The 15080-nt window shown below is 36.1% G+C and overlaps 1 long non-coding RNA gene across 1 annotated transcript; it reads right to left on the minus strand.

Annotated features, from left to right (window-relative positions):
- Positions 1 to 10588: 10588 nt before the first annotated feature.
- Positions 10589 to 13720, minus strand: LOC115924101. The gene is made up of 2 exons (XR_004064183.1): positions 12137 to 13720; positions 10589 to 10963 (listed from the first exon to the last, which is right to left on the minus strand). It is a non-coding gene; the product is annotated as an uncharacterized LOC115924101 (long non-coding RNA).
- Positions 13721 to 15080: the final 1360 nt, after the last annotated feature.

Genomic DNA, 15080 nt, shown 5'->3' on the forward strand with positions numbered 1-15080 from the left:
CAATAGACCTCGTCTGATTGGATTAATTAGTAGATACTGTCCGGCTAGGAAGATCTCGTTAAGCTTCATTAAAGGCAATGGCAAACGGTAGGGGCTCGTGTTTTAAATCAGATATCGAAATGTAGGATGGGGTTAATTGAATCAACGAGTTATCAACTCCTTGATTGAATCAACCCCCTAATATATAATGTACACAAATACAGATGAAGCATATTTACCCAGTCGGCGGGGAGGACATATTTACAAATTATACAAATGGCAATTTCGATAGATCGAAACTCGAACGCTTCTTTCTATTTCATCTAGTATCAAAAATGTGAAATGAATTTTCAATGTTAAAGTTGTAGGACTCTTGTCCAATAATTGCAAGGTTATTTGTCATGTTTGCAGAATCCACGCATCCAGGAGGAAAACGTGGCCCTTCCCTTTTGTTTTTCTATATAGTGAATAGACTATTCATGCTATTTGCCTAGCCTAAAAACATACTTTAATGACATGCATTTAAACACATTTGCCACTCTCCACCCAGGTTGATATGGTTTCCTGGCAATAGCTGGGTAATAATAATTGCAGGGCACTCAGGAAGAACGACATTGATGCGGATGGGGCTTCTGTGGGTAGAACAAAATTTGTTATTATTAATATGATTATCATCAATATCATTAACTTTATAATTATTAATGTCCTTTGGCATGACATTGATCTACATTTGCCACACTCAACCCAGGTGATGTAAACGGGTACCTGGTAGGAATTAATTCCTTGAACTACTAGAGCGCCGTAATGGCAGCCGTGCTAAAGCCAGGGTAATAATCGGGAGCGACAGGAGTGTCAAGTCTGACAGACATGAGCGCTATATAAGAACCGGGATAAGAACCCACTATTATTAGTATTATTATTAGTAGTATAAGTAGTGGAAGTAGTATTAATATAGTAGTAGTAGTAGTTAGTAGTAGTAGAAGTTTTATTATTACGTTATATTATTACTATGATTATTATTAGTATCATCATTGTTACCATAATATCATCATCATTATTGTTATGATTGTAAGCTTAGCAAGAGGCAACCATATCATTCAGAACACTATATCTCTAAATCTACCATTCGATCATAGCAACAGTACTCTGATCGTAGTTTATGAGAGTAGTTATGCAATAAATAAATAAAACACTATGTAATCATCAGCATAATAACACTTTTTCTGACAGTTCCTTCTCAGATCGACCTAGCCATTCGTAAATCGAGTGTTTTCATAACTGAATTGTCTTTATAATCATTTCGTTTGAATGGGATAGAGACGTAATTGCAAAGCTTCCTGATTTAGCCATATTGCTGCCAATTTTCCAGGGACATTTATAGTTATGACAATGTACTTATCCACCTCAGAATCCTCGTTCTTGAATAAAAGCGCACGCACACTCACTAATAATTATAATGGTTAGGAAGGCTGCATATCCCCTGTATATAGAGATATAATTGAGTTTCCTGCTTGTTCATTAAAATGTACTAACTGACAATTGTTAAAGGACGGACTTTGTTAAGATGTCCTCAACTCCGATTGAAGGAGCCTGCAGTTGTATTCTGACAATGAGGAAAATAATTATTATATTCAGAATATTTTCACTCTGGAAATCTACTCTGGTTATTCAAACAATAGAGATTCATAGATTTGATATTTGCCAAACTCATTAAACAAAGTAGAAATATAGGGGAAAAATATATTAGGGAAATTCTTATCGTTTTGATTGTCCTCTGCTGTTAGTAATCACTTGAATATCAATAATTATTCGCATATTGTGATAGAACACTCCGAATAAGATGTATAATTGCTTTATTTGTATAAAAACAAATCTTATTTATAGGATTTGGAAACCCATCATGTATTTTTTAAGTAACTTTATTTTAGGCTTTAGATAACGAGAGTCAGACTCAACTAGCACATGTGCTATTTTTGACTCTATTTTACCGTCGATCACAAACTCATTGTAAATAGTCATTTATTGTTTTACTCTTGAAGCAAATTAACTTTACTTTATATTTGTCATAATGTACATGTATATCGCTGTAGAACATGTATTTTTTAATAATTCATGGCATGCATTGATGTTATATTGACATTGTCATGGTACATTTATCCTTTTTTTTCATTGTTTTCAATGGTGGTGAATAAAATTTAAAAAAAATAAATTCAAAAACGAAGAAGAAAGTAGTATCCATTTGTTTACTTCCTTGTTGGGCTACTGGTTATACTGCTCATTCAAGATACAATACAAGATACAGGATATTTGATTCGGTCTTTTCAAACAAGTTACAAAGAAAATTGGTTTCCACTGACGTTACAATAATATCCAAGGAAATACATAATTACAAGAAACAATCTATAGAAATAGATGAAATAAGGAACCAATACTTGCTAAAGATAATGAAACGACAAAAGTGGTTATTGGTACTTCATATCATGAGTTTCAGAATAAAGCATTGGTCATTGGTATTTCAAATCATAAATAGTTTCAGTATTAATTTTTCCGACGCAGAAATTCAACCTTGAGGCTTGAACCTGTGAGTAGAATTTAGGAACAGAGTCAGGAACAAATGAATATCTGAATCGTGAAAGGCGGGTTGGGGTGGAGCGAAATCGGGTACCTAATGAAATGAATGAAGTGGATGGGTATTGTCTTTCATGATTACACAGACCTAATCAACATTTTGCTCAGTACGAGACTCAGTACGTAAAGACTGGCCTAATCGAAATATAATTTCCAAGACGAATCGAAAACACGATTTGTGACATCTCTGAGACTATTCTTGAGACATCTGAGCGGACTTTTCACCGTTTCATTTCATACCCGAAGCAAAAGGTTTCTCTGATAGTCCCATACATGCCTTTGGGAAGGACCGATACTAAATCGTTGTAGGGCGTTTTCTGTAGATGAAATGTTTTCTAAGAACATAATCTTTTCGGGATTGATTAGTCTGATAAAAGTAGATGAATACACGTTTGACGAAACCTTTCACGAAAGGTCGGCAGACATTTACACGTCCAGTAATCTTCTTTTTCTCCCCCTCTTTAAAAATTATTCGTAATAAAGCTTGTCTCGAGTAGAAGCAGGATAAAGACAATTTTGTTTTACCACATGTTGAGAAAATCGGACGATGAATAAAGAACAATCATTTTCTGAAATTTGAGACACGCCGTTGGTGCATTTTCAATTAGGCAATGCAGCCATGGCGTGTGATAGTACACTTGTTTGTGGAATAAAATATTAAAAATAGCTCGCCCAATTTACATTTGAAGGATACATGTAAACAGGCGCGTACGCAGGATTTTTTCAAGGGGGGGGGGGGGGGGGTTTAACATTTATAAATCGGGCCGAAAATTTCGCAACGACTCAGCCAGCCGCTGAATAAGGGTTGGGGGGGGGGAGGGGGGTAAGAGGACACCTTTTTTTTTAAAAGCATGTGCCATCGTCCAGGTTTAGAACGGATAGTTCTCTCTGACAAGTTTTAGTGGAATCAAGTAAGAAAATATTTAAAATGTCAGGCGAAAAAAGGACATGTCGCAAGGATTTAGGACTATGTAAGGGCGTGTTTATACAGAGACTTAGTCCGTTTGTTTTAAACGTTGTCGTGCAGTATAGTATGGACAGGGAAAAGCGTGGATTATCATCCCCGTGCTTTTTAAAGGGAAAGACCTTGCTGCGATTAAATTTAGTGGAATATGAGTATAAGAAACAAAATATCAGTGAATTATTGATAAAATGAGGTGAGTTTGCAGTTTCATATCTCAGTAAAAAGCCAACATGTCGCAAAGATCTATGGCTCTGTCGGGCGTGTTTGCACGGAGATTTATTCCTTTTCTCTGAAACGCTGTTGTGCCGTATGAACAGTGAAAGTCAATATCATCGGCGTGGTTTTTAAAGGGGAATTCCCTTGTGACAATATCATCGGCGTGGTTTTTAAAGGGGAATTCCCTTGTGACAATATCATCGGCGTGGTTTTTAAAGGGGAATTCCCTTCTGACAACAACTGAAGTGAAAAAAGCGAAAGAAAGGTTGAGTTTGATTGGAGAGAGAATGTTCAAGAGATTATATATCTCAATAATTCGATATCACTACAAACAACTCTCAAGTGTAATTTTATTTGCCATTTACTCTCGGTTTTTACGATCATTCTGTACACGACATTTTTGATAACATACTTCTCTTTAAATGCTGACTGATGTGTCTTACATCGTGTGAAAATAATGCTAGAAGCAGTTCCAGCATTTTAGTGACACCTAACACCAGTGTCCCTTCGAGATAGAAAGGGAGAACAAGTAGTCAGACACAATTTGGTTTAATATATATTTTTACAGGCGTGTCTATAACAGTTTATACAGGACAGCCTAGTATAGGATTTCCCGGCCAAATTCGCGATTTTGTCATTCGAATTCATTTACTTTGCATTTAAGTTAGCGCAGATCAGCTTTGCCATGCCAATTATCATTCAATTTTCCCGATTTTGTATTTAATTTAGGATTTTGGTCGAAGGATTTCATAGATCTGTCATTCAATTTAGAAACTGTTCAACTAGCATTCAAATTAATCGTCACTTGTCGAGGCGTCATTTTTATCATTCAAATTAAGACCTGTCATTCATATTCGAATTATGTTTATTTAAGTTTGGAATGTTAGGGGGAAGAAATGCAACACACGTTTACAGCTTTAAAAAAATGCAATTAAATGCATGATTTGCTATTGGGGTCTTTTCTGTTATTCAATTTATTAATTTTGAGGACAAAGCATATGTTTGTAGTCAGACATTAGGTAAAGAAGGGGCAAAACAAGGGATATGGCATCTCTGAACGGACATGTTCATATACCCCGGAAAAGTGGGGACACGAAAATACCTACCCCGGTCACAATATTGTACCCTTCCTCCATAATGAAATTGTGATAAATTTATGGTGAAACACAAGACAAACAACTTCCTTACATGAAAATTTACACAAATATTGAGACCATCAAGTCCGTAGATGTACAGTAAGTCTTTTTTTTTAACAATCAAACTTAAAGGCTGATGAATATCTGATAAATCTAAAAGTATATAAAGAGTATAAATGCAAGACAATAAAATAGGATGAAATACACATGATAAAACGATCTTGAAAGAAAAAGAATGAGCTATAAAAAGTGTTTAAACAACGAGAAATGTATATTGACCATTAATTTTAGTGCACAAAGTGCTAATTTGAATGCTACAAATGAATTAGAATGCTAAAAGTACACCGTCGCGATGTCAGAAAATCGTGTTGCGCTAAATCGAATGACCAAATAGCAAAAGAAGCAATTTGTTCATTAATTGGAATGAAACATACGTAGATTCTAACAAAAACTTCATAGATTTGAAATCTAGAAAAAGGAATATAAACCCGAGATATACCCGACAGCACTAAAACCGTCGAATTTGAACGCATGACAAATGAATTTGAATGACAAACTCGCGAATTTGGCCGGGAAATCCTATATTAAACGTGACAGTGGTGTATGACACAATATAGATCCAAAAATTCAATTAAATATGAATCATTAATGTGCACATACTTATAAATAACTGGTTTTCATAAAGCGTAATATCCAAAACAACATTTCTCAATAAGCTTTACAAAACGAATTAATCCTCCACAGACAATCAAACAAAATATGGAAAAAGATAATAATGATTTAGAAATTTAGATCCCTCACCTCCACAGAAAAGGAATTCTCCCATCATATATCCCCCCCCCCCCCTCTCATCGGGCTCTCATCATTAATTTTTCAAGGTCGAGGAATAGATTTAAAACTAATACCTATTCTTTTTCCACTCAAAGATGTATGATAATGATAAGAATAACACGAATAAAGAGTTGTGATAACTCCTTGGTAAGAAAAACTACTCCTAATATGATTTGGGGTGTCCATGAGTGTTATATCTTGGACGATTCAAATCGACCAATGCAATTTTACCCAGTGAAATTACATTATAATGTCAGTCTGGCTGCGATTTCTATTTCTAGCAGAGTCAATTAACTGGATCCATACGATTGTACACGGCAATAACCTTGGGATTCATAAATGACTTCTTTTTAGGATCGACCGTAATATGTTTCGATGCCAAAAATGACTTCATTTCGCAGTGCCTTTATTGGATGCACTATCTAGCGTCGATAGACCTGAATTTGTACGCGACGCACGTGATAGTGCATGACAATGGTATCCCCTTTTTGTCTTAAATTCTACGCGAGTTTTTTTTTCTCGAGATTTATAAAAAAAATCCTTCTTGTATTGTTTCGCCGAAAAATCTGTTTCAAAATGTTTTTATAATACATGTACATTTTAATTTTTTATGTGCTGTCTATTGTATAAGCATTTTGGTTATTTTGTGTCTTGCTTTTGTTCGTCTATTGTTTGACCAATTTCTTTAAATTCCTGTTTCACTTTGTTTTTACGTGTGACTGATAAAATTGATAAATGAAGAACAAAAAGTCACTTAAAGGTATTACAAAGTTTTGGTATGGGGGGGTCATGAATTTGGTTCAAATTAACATATTTGAAGCATATGCGATCCTACAATATTCATTGATCGTTGTCGCGGTTGAGATCGAGTCTAAAGTTATGAAATTGTATATAATGATCTCTTGATGTTGTATAGCTCCCTCTCAAGGTCAAGATATTAATTTAGCTATGAAACAATGTTTCTTGACTAAAATCGACCGATTAGCTAATCCCGTTTGTAAATTATATATCACAACTACATATTCTGAGATTTTCATGGTCGCAGCTACCATTGCACGGCAATAGGCGCTATTTGAAATTTATCAAAATTTTCCGGGAGCACCGGTAAATTTTTATATTCAATTTTTCTCAAAAAAAGAAGTGTTTTAGGGGCTAATTTTTTTAGTGCTTATAATACATCCACAGGGGCATCAAAATATATCAAAATTGTAAAGATTCACTATCCACCCAATTTTCAAAATTTCCCAAAACTTTGTATTACCTTTAATGAACAATGGCGTCAATTCGTGAGGAATTGGTGTCATGGGGGACCAATTATCTAGGTTACAAGACAACTGAAGGTGGATAAAATGCGATAGAGCAATTAATATGTTTGTCTTCTTCGTTAACTTTATTTTCTCTCTTTATAGTTTTCCATATTTTCACGCTTTTATTATAGATAACCCCCATGTACCGTTGTTATCTAACTGTTACTAAACGCATTTTATATTACGCAAATTAAAAGCTGTGATCTTGATCTGTTAATTTCGTCGCTCGAAGCGTTACGACCTTTAAAGCGTGCTCTTGATTAGCGTGTATTGTGTGTTACGTGTCTTGTGCAAGATTTAAAGATAAATTGAGTTCTGGTAAGAAAAATTTAAAAAAATGAATTCTCACAGAATCAAACGAAACTTACACTGAATGTTCAAGATTACATATAAATGTCATTTGCCAAATAATTCTGGTAGAAAATGTATACTGGCTGAGTAATGAGCATAGAAAGATAAGGACATCAAGGTAAGTAGGCCCGACACCATTTGTGTAGTCCCATATACATCTTTCTGTGTACAGTGCTTGTTACTTCACCAAGACTGGGCCTAATTTATTATGAACTTGATGACTCGATAACCTTGCAGTACACACAAATACTTACATACTACATGATCAACTTTTTCTGATCCATTCCACACCTTTTCTTTCACGATGCAATCACATGACCAGAACTCAACTTTATCTTTAACAAGCGATTGCCATTTACAGAAATGACTCGCAAACCAGTGAAATTTTCACTTTTGCCTATAAAATTGAATAAACATCTCGTACATCATTTAATGAAGCGGTTGTGAGAATATTTATTATTTTATTTATTTGAACATATTTCATCAGGATAACAAGGTGAGAGAGGACTGGTTTACATCCTGGTCCTGAATTTTGAAAGCTTACACTAAAACATCAAAAATAAATTGATCATACAAAATAAATTGATCATAATTATGTAGTCAGAATTGTTAAAATACTCATGAAATCATGATACAAGAAATTAGCGACCACAATCTTGAGTAGAAACCAAGTAGAAATTACATAATTTTTACTTAAATATATAAAAACACAATAATTGAATGAATATGATTTATTCTTGATATAGATAAAGTTAATATCTCTTCAGGACTTTATTGATCAATCCAAGGAGTCAAAAAGATATAACTTCGTTTATCGAGAATAAATCATAAATTATTGTTATAATCATTTTATAAAAAGAGGTAAGAAAAAAGTTATTTTAGCTTGAAGTTAAACAGTGTATACATTGTAGGCTATACCATTATCATCTTTTTTTTCTTTTTTGAGTTAAAAAAAAGCAAACTTGTTTGTGTTTATAAATCTACTATGATGGCTGAAGAAGATGCAGACGGATATAATTGCAGAAAGATAGAACAGTTTGGCATACGAAAGGATAATAAAGGAAAATAAAACAAAGAAACAAATGCCCGTCTGAAACGCTTTTTATTCTATGGTTTGCAAACACGAGGGACGTGTGGTCATTTAATTAAGTTAACCGTGATAATGAAACCTATAATGACCCGCAAAAACGCTGCATAAACCATAATGTTAAATTCACTTCCATCTCGGTATTTGTGTATGAAAACAATACAAAAATACGAGAATCTAATAGGAACATGCAATGATATGATTTTCTGTTTCCATTTATTTTTGTTTTCATTTGGCGGTGTTTTAATTAATTTGAAACATTTTAATTCGATAATGGCGTTGTTATGGTCATAATCTCGTAAATGCAAGGGTCGTGTTGAATGAAAACCCAGATTTTGTACTAGATATCTCCCAAGGCTACATTATACAGAACCCATTTAGAAGCCGAAAATATGAATATGAATCGTTAGCTTTGGGAAACCTACATAATTAGGAATTCTATTTGTAACTCGGTAGAATGTGAAGTCATTTATCAAACTGTGTATGACGTAGATATCGCTAGTAACGCACAGATTTAATTACACAACTTGAGGTACGGTTAAAGCATATTGCTCCGTTTAGTCTCATTTCACAACGCCCCCTATCGTCAGAGCATGGTCAGAGTCAGCAGCCTAACATGTTAGCCTATGGACGTTTTTTTTAAAAAAAATCGTTAAAAATTCATTGTTTGTTTAAACGAAAAGCACATCCACCCCGACGTATGTTATCACTAGCTCTTTCATTGGAGCCCTCATGTCTCATTGACTTTTGAAAGTTCACCCACCGTAATTTTTCAAAATAGGTTGCAAGCTCGTTATTGCCTATAATACACATGTAAAACAAGTCTAACTTTGGACTCAGTATGCCAAGCGATTTGAAGATTATAGGTCGAGCACACGAAACATTAAAAGCATGAATTATCATAGATAACTTCTGCCTATTTCATTATGTCCATTTCATCCAACCCCCACCGTAATTTTTCAATTTAGTAAAAGCAAACATTTAGCCGAGGTAAGCAAAAACATGAATATTCATGACACACCATGGACTATTCGGTTATTAACAGAGGGGTACAATCGGTCATCACGTCAAACTCCCCTAATTGCCACCAAGTATTTCATATAATTATATAGTTTGGTATGTTTCTTTTACTCACTCATGAATTATTAAATATCAATGATGGTTTAAAGAAATGTAAAAGAAATTTTAGTTGATATTTATTAACAAAGTAATTTATATTTAGCAAAGCAATCTCACATACAAAATTACTATCAAGTGTCGTCTGCTACGTCGATTGTCGCCTGCTTCGTTAAAGGCACATATTTATCGTTTGGACTGTAAGGTATACCAGGGAGATTTGTATTTTCCTGCAGTACAACGTATAGCAGGAAAATATTGTATATGCGGATCCTTTTAATGATTACGTAATGGAAGTGGCGAGGCGGTATGGTTTGAATAACTTAGGCAGGTGAAAGTTATTGTATTGAGAAGGAAAGTAATGTTAAGAAAGGCATAGAGAGGGAAGTGGGCGTGGTAGCCATTCTAGCTTTGCACCTACATCAGTACGAGAATACACCCGACGGCGCGGTGGCATGTACTTATAGCGCGCGAACACATCACACCCAATGGCATACACCCGGTACCCTGCAACACAGTGGAACATTCTAAGAAATTAAAAAAATTATCTACAAAATGGACCTCTTGAATCATCTGAGAAGTAACTTACCCTATTCTGATTACTTCAATGAATGTCAAGATAACAATGGCTGCTTTTCCATCCAAAAATAAAACTAGTTTGCAATTAGAAATAGTCAATTTCTCGATAATTTCACAAAATATATTTGCCGCTGCATTCAATATGACGTCATTGACAGCTGATTGGCTAGTTGGGTAGTGACGTCGAACGAGCTATGTTAGTGCTGCAGTGATAGAGCGAGCGCAAATGAGACAATCGGAGCAATATGGGTGCTTCATGATGGGGCCTTGACATCCTTTAAAGGCAATATGTATTTACTTTTTTTGTTTAAATTGTGTTTCTTTTCTGTATTGTACTGTCACTTTTCCTTTCTTTTGATTGTTTTCTTTATTTCCTTTCCTTTCCGTTCTTGTATTTTCTTTTTTTTTCTATTCTTTTCATTTCTTTTCCTTCCTCTTATTTTGTTTTATTCCCCTTTTGTTCTTCTTCTCTTGTGTTGCCAAATGAAATTACATATTACAAAATACTAGTGTACGGCTAAGCAAGTCATGTGCAGGCCCTCCCTCAACCTTCGTCCCAAACATATATATTTGTTCACCTAACAATATTCATAGTATTGTAACGAACCAGTTCGCCACAATTTAAGTTATCTTGCAGAAAACGTAGTGGGCGCAGTAAGCTTTTGGGGCGTAAGGGCTCAGAGCGCGATTACGGACGCACCATGCGTAGGGCAGCTCTCAGAGCGTCTCAGAGGCTATAAATACCAGTATTTAACGGTAATTTCGTCACCTTGACGCTGGCCAAAGTGACAATAAGCCAGGGAAAGGCAAGGGTCACTTTCATAATCGCTGATGTATGCGGCGATGGAGTCTTGGGCATGGATAATCTTCTGTTGTTAGGAGCGAAGCTTGACTTGGAGACGGCTACTCTAGAGACCAAATGGGGATCAGTTCAGTGTCGCCATGAAGGCAATACCACATCCTGCTCCCGCATTGTAACTACGGAGATGCAGACTGTACCTGTAGGACGAGAGAGCCTTATTACAGGAAAGACGTCGCCACTGAGACAGAGGACGAAACAGATGGTGATCAACTGTTCCAAGCCGCTAGAAGCCTGCGTCAAGCTGGAGGCGGATGTAAGGTGACGCAGAAAACAAAACACATCATTCCGCCAGGGGTTACGATCACCTACCAATACGAGTCACTGCACCTGCCAGATGGAACAGTATACACTCGTATTGCCAGAAAAGAAAAGAGAAAGAACAATGAGCCAATGGATGCCTAGAAGGACAGTAAACGAACTAACTGTAAAAACAAAGATGAACTTTTAATAAAGCAACAGCTTTCAGGAGGAAACAAAAAGAGGCATCCTCATTGTTTATATTCATACATGTATCTACTTTTTAAAATCATTTTTATGTCGTAGTGTAAGCTATTCATTTGTTTGTAGAACACCACACCATTATCTTTTTGGAAAATTCAAGGATGTGTCATAATGCACAAATATTCATGAAAATAATTGGCATAGAAAGCACTCGCTGTAATGGTCATATTCAGAGTTAACGTCCATAGAATGAACATGTTTTTATATGAGAACTTCATAGAAAGATATAGAGAGCTTGATTGTTATATGCATATCAAAATTGGTCTTAACGAGGACGTAACTCTCAGTATGAATAGTACAGCGATGCAAAATTTAATACGTTTTAGTAATTGTAAATATTTTTGGAAACCCCTCGTATTAATCTGAGGGTGACAATGTGAGGACACATTCCTTGAAGAAGGGGGCTGTGTAACGAACCAGTTCGCCACAATTTAAGTTATCTTGCAGAAAACGTAGCGGGCGCAGTAAGCTTTTGGGGCGTAAGGGCTCAGAGCGCGATTACGGACGCACCATGCGTAAAACAGCTCTCAGAGCGTCTCAGAGGCTATAAATACCAGTATTTAACGGTAATTTCGTCACCTTGACGCTGGCTCTCGTCTTGGTCAGATAGCGAACTCTCCGCTTTGCTCCAGCTGAGCTAAAGTAAGGAAAAAGGATTGGAAGCGAGAAATAGAGTTCCTACAAAAGGCAATCTCTGCCTTTACTACTTGTTGAGATTAATCCAGGTAATCGGTGTCGGTGTTAACTATGATAACGTGTTGGAGATGTTGACTTATGTTTGTATTATTAAAGTATACAGTTAAACAATCCATCGTTTCATAACGTGCGATTAGTTGAGTCTCCATAGACTGACGTAATATAACCCTCTCATAGGGAATACACATCCACCTATCCCAAACACCTCTCATCTCCACACCCATATACTTTGGGAAAACGGAGCTACGTCCGGGCCTCTAAACTACAAGCCAAATAGAAACCGCTCGCATTATTCAAGATGGCAAATTCTTCGTCAGATGACGGTGATAGAGGCAAGGGACAGGCCAGCCCTCCTGCATCCAGGACCCGTTCTAAGATGGAGGGCCGTAACAGTATTTAAAAAAAATCAGGACCCCGTTGCACAAAACTTACCATTGTTGGTAAATTTGCCATCAATGGTATAACTACCATGGAACCCTTAATTTTGATTGGCTGTTGAGCCCTGTTACTATGGTACGTGCCATTGATGGCAAAGTTACCATCAATGGTAAGTTTTATGCAACGTCGGGGCCTAGGTGTGTGTCTTCACCAGTAGCCACAGATCAATAGTGCAATGACATTCAAATTACGTGTTGACATCGCCAAGAATTTCATATCAGGAATTTTCGACTATAATTCTTCAGACATTCGTTAAAAAATTGGTTCTCAGTTACTCAATGTACAGTAGCGGAATATGAGTGATAATAATAATTAACATAGTGGGTTCTTGCATAGCACTCATGCCTGTCAGACTTGACACTCCTGGCGCTTTGCAATTATTACCCCGGCTTTAAGCATGGATACCATTACGGCGCTCTAGCGTCAAGGATTTCATTCCTACCAGTAACGGATTAATTGAAAGAAAATACCGTATTCCTTTCACATGTACATCATGTAATCATGTAAAGAGCGTGTATGACAAGAACCTTTTTCTTGTAATTTAATACAATTGAATAATTTTTTTTTTAGCACACGATGCATCACTGCCTCGGGCTGGATTTCGCATTGTTACATACAATCAGAAAGAAATACACAGCTCCTTGCATCAAGTAAAATCATACATTAAAATATATATTTCAGGTATGAAACTTTTCATTGTTTATAAGGGCGTAATTTCGGGTAGATATATTATTAGCTGTACTATTTCAACTGGCAAGAAGATACTGCTATTTGATTTCCAAAAACTAAGGGAATGTGAAAATATAATTTGCATTAAAGATCACAGAGCACTTTCTTACCTTCACGCGTCCTCCGTAATAAAGGGATTGTGTAACTTTGCCTCAGATTCTGAAACAAAATCCTGGACTTAGCTAGATCATGCTGCAATGGTAATTATAAACCTTCAGGTCAATCAGGAACCCCGTGACTTTAACAAGCTGATCGCCTGTCTGATTATCAAGATATTTATGATTGGAAATCGAAATCAAATTTTCCTAACGGTTTTCATAACACTACAGTCTATGGGGGAAACGAGTATGGTAAAACCGGTCACTCAAAGATTTTTACTTTTTTTTGAGGCACTTCTTGGCCATTTTGAAGCGCAATTTTGTTAGGGCTTCAATATTACACCATATCACAGACACTGATAACACATAGGGCCGTGAATCTCAGATTTAACATTGTTAAACGATGCCTTTAATGAAATTGAAAAGTGGCCAGACGGACTTAAAATGATTATTCCGAAGCCTCAAGATTCTTTCAATCAACAATAATACATTTCTGGACGGAGGTTACACGACGGGAAGATGAGCGGTTTCACCCTTCGATACGGAAAGAATCTTGTACGTGTTGGGAGCAGCTGGCAGTTTTAAAACAGGAAACTTTTAGCTCTGTTCAAGCAATTACATCGTGTGAGAAACGGCCTGGAAAACTTGGCAAAGGTTTATTTTTCTCACATAATGTATTGGTGTATACTGTCGAGTTTGGAATCGCCACTATTTATACACTGAGCTGAGCTGCTGAAAGTCTTACTGAATATTACATTGGTTATAGCCTGAGTAAACGTTTATGTGACGTATTACCCGACGTATTAATATAGGGGAGAGATTGATACTTTTAAAGTCAAGAAATTATTAACATAAGCTTCAACGTATTTCTCTCTTATTTCGTAAATTTGTTAATCCCAGCAAATCCCACAATATCGTGAACGTTATTAAGTATGATACTAATTTTTCATTGCCCCTTTTCACATTTTATCTATTCAATTTACATTTTTACCCAGTGGGCAGGTGGGCTTTTTCTAATTGATAATTCTGATAACTCCCACCCCTTTTTATCTCATTCATTTTTTACACATTGGACGTTTGATTTTCCATCTTCACTGATGTGAATCTAAATGTGCTATTACCTAGGGACTTTGGCGCCTTTTTTTCCCGCGTAAACGTGTAGTCATCTTTTATTCAAACTCCATGCCGACGATGCGGCGGCATTTTGCTGGAGATTAGAGCCCCAGATCAGCTCTTCAGAAACGGTGTTTTCTCCACTAAAAGCACTACTTTCACTTGCAATCTTCAATTGATCATGAAAGTGGTTGAATCGTGTAAATATGTCTATAAAATGCTCAGATCTCTCGACTGTTGATGAGAGGCTTCAATACATTGGATACGTATGGATGCAAATGGATACGATATCACAAATTTAAAATCTCTCCCTCATTCTTTTTTTCTCTGTCTCTTTCTATATATATGTCTGTCTATCCTCTCTCACCTCTCTCTCTCTCTCTCTCTCTCTCTCTCTCTCTCTCTATCCCTCCCTCTCTATCTCTCTCTCTCTCTCTCTCTCTCTATAT

This window comes from Strongylocentrotus purpuratus, unplaced genomic scaffold, assembly GCF_000002235.5.
Source record: "Strongylocentrotus purpuratus isolate Spur 01 unplaced genomic scaffold, Spur_5.0 spur5_scaffold_15, whole genome shotgun sequence".
NCBI classification, from domain to species: domain Eukaryota; kingdom Metazoa; phylum Echinodermata; class Echinoidea; order Camarodonta; family Strongylocentrotidae; genus Strongylocentrotus; species Strongylocentrotus purpuratus.